The sequence below is a fragment of the Rutidosis leptorrhynchoides genome, chromosome 8, assembly GCF_046630445.1.
Source record: "Rutidosis leptorrhynchoides isolate AG116_Rl617_1_P2 chromosome 8, CSIRO_AGI_Rlap_v1, whole genome shotgun sequence".
NCBI lineage: Eukaryota > Viridiplantae > Streptophyta > Magnoliopsida > Asterales > Asteraceae > Rutidosis > Rutidosis leptorrhynchoides.
In genome coordinates, this window is record NC_092340.1 from 52,515,454 (window position 1) to 52,518,406 (window position 2,953).

Sequence of the window (2,953 nt, forward strand, 5' to 3'; positions counted from 1 at the left end):
CTTATTCAAAGGTGAGTCTACAGTCCCGCTTTTTACATGTTTTCAGGGATGAGAATACACGCTGTTATATTTACATTTTCAATTACTTTTATATTGACATGAGTACTACACATATGCATAATGAGTTTGTTCAAAAAGCCTCTAGCTTGAATACTTTTAATACCATCGGTGTAAGCACAATTTAGATGGACGGATCCGTTAGGTTGACAACCTCACCCGCTATAAAAACAGTGGTGCATTTACTTTGAACATTAAATACATTTGAACAAGTGTATAACATTTTACGAGGTAAGGCGGGTATAGTGGCTTCTATATTCGGGTCATTGCTAGTATTCAGGTGCTCGGTTTATGCAGACGATAGAATCTCGTGGTCAAGGAAACTAAACTATTTTTCTGATAACTGTTTTTCAGATACTGTTACATTACTTTAAACCTGTAGATTCACCAACATTATTTGTTGACCTGTTTTTGCGTGTTGTTATTCTCAGGTCCTTAAGAGGTATGCTTCCGCTGTGTTTGCTGCATGACTGGCCGTGGAATCAGCATTTGATTTTAAAGAACATTATTTACTTTCGCATTTAAAACTTTTATACTGTTTAAATACTATTGACTTGTGGTTACGATCACAACAGTGTTTCTATTTTGGGATTATTGGCTTATGTTTTTGAAAGTTAATATTTTAAATAAAATTAAATGCGATTGCTTTAAACGTCTCATATAGAAGGCGTAACTGTTAACTGTGGGACCGGAATTAACACGCCGTCAAATGATAATTTGGCGGGGTGTTATACCAGCTGACTTGTTAAACTTTTCAAATATTACACATATAGTATTATTATTATTAGTAATTTATAACTCATCACATCTCGGTTTAATATCACTTATTTTAATAAAGCATTATTAATTTATCAATAAATAATTAATCATTAATATTTTTTAACAAATAATAATAGTAATTAATTAATTAAAAGAAGACAAATACGGAGTATATATAATTTAAACGGAGACATTTAAGTAATAAAGGAAGATAGATAATGTTTTGGTATTCAAATCAATGGTCTAACATTAGGAGAGAAATAATTATAACATCATCATCAAATTAATAGTAAAAATATGATTAAAAAAATTATGTTTAAAAAATAATCGGTTATTAATTCAAATTAAATACTTTTACTTAATTATGCCTTTGTTTTTATATATAAATAAAAGTTTAATTAGGGTGTGTTTGGATGAAATTAGCTGGAGCTGGAGCTTATGGGCTAGAGCTGGAGCTGGAGCTTATTTTTAAAGCTGATAGCTGGAGCTTATTATTTTTTATAAGTGTTTGGTAAACTAGCTGGAGCTTATTTTCCAGTTCATAAGCTCTACTTTTTTTCATAGGGTGTGTTTGAATGAAATCAGCTGGAGCTCGAGCTTGTAGCTGGAGCTGAAGCTTATGGACCAAAGCTGGAGCTTGAGCTTATTTTTAAAGCTGGTAGCTAGAGCTTATTAGTTTTTATAAGTGTTTGGTAAACTAGCTGGAGTTTATTTTCCAATTCATAAGCTCTACTTTTTTTCATAATCTACTAGAAGTAGCTTATTTTTTCAGAGCTTATTATTTTCATAAGCTCTATTTTTTATGTCTACCAAACAAAGCTTATTACTTGAAGCTTATTAAAATTATAAGCTCAAGCTTCTATAAGCTCTCATAAGCTCCCATAAGCTCTTGTGCCAAACACACACAAATTAAGTGTGATCAGATTTTTACAGGGCTGTATCCTTTCTAGATGATCAACAAGTTACATTTTCTTATGCTTTTTTCCCTTCTTCGTTGTTGAATGTTCAGATAAAAACAAATTAAAGTTAGGAATTTATTTTGGTCACATAGAATAGGCATAAGGTATTTATTATTGACATGACAAACATATAATATTTATTGATGTTTTCTCAAAAAGTCATAAAGTTAGTCTCCAAAACTTGGTAGTTACGTCTTTACCCAAAAAAAAAAACTTAGTAGTTACGTACCACTAATCCTTTACTCAATGACTATAGAAAATTTGATAAGATGCAATTCAATACTTTTAAGGGTAAACGGATAAAATTTTCATATTCATGTGCGCTTCAACCAAGCAATCTTGTGTCCGTTTTAGACTCTTTTTTTCGGTCTTCAAAATGTTCTATAGTGAAGTTTGAACCGGACAGGCGGGCGGACACCTCTTGTGATATTTAAAAACGCAAACCATTAGATCTTATACAATTTAATAAACAGGACATCGAATATTTGATTAATCAAACTAGCCGATGTTCGTATATTAATGAATTAAAGTATTATGGTTAATCCATTAATGCTTCATTTATACGATTAAATGACATAAGTGACAAAGAAATATGCGAAGTACAAAGTATAATGCTACTTTATATAGTATGATAGTAGAAGTAGATAGTATTAGTTAATATGAACGTCTGATAATGATTAGTTCCACTAAAGAAAGGGTGTAACTTTTGGTTTTAGAACGCTAATGCACATGATAGTGCTTGTCTATTCAATTAACCATTAAGTTATAAAAATCAAAGTACCACTTAAAAATCAAAGTACCACTTGTTCCGTACCACAAAAACTGAATCCCGTATTCACTTTTATGATATTTTCACGTCCAAATCTATAAATTATTGACGTGGCTACTTGAGAGGTAAGCTCCCGTATATGATACGATTCCCAATTAAACAGCATAAACCATGGTACCAATAAAGATCCTTAATGAAAACTAAACTACAAGTCAAATTGGAAATCTGAAAAAATAGTAGAAAACGTGATATGGTAATATGCCTGAAATATCCATAAATTCTATTTTATGTTAATGGTAATGTTAAGGTAATCTGTATACTATTTCTATATTGTTACATTCTCAAGTGACATTATTACTATTACATTTGAATTAGTAAATTTGAATTTACTACACATTCGTCTCAAATT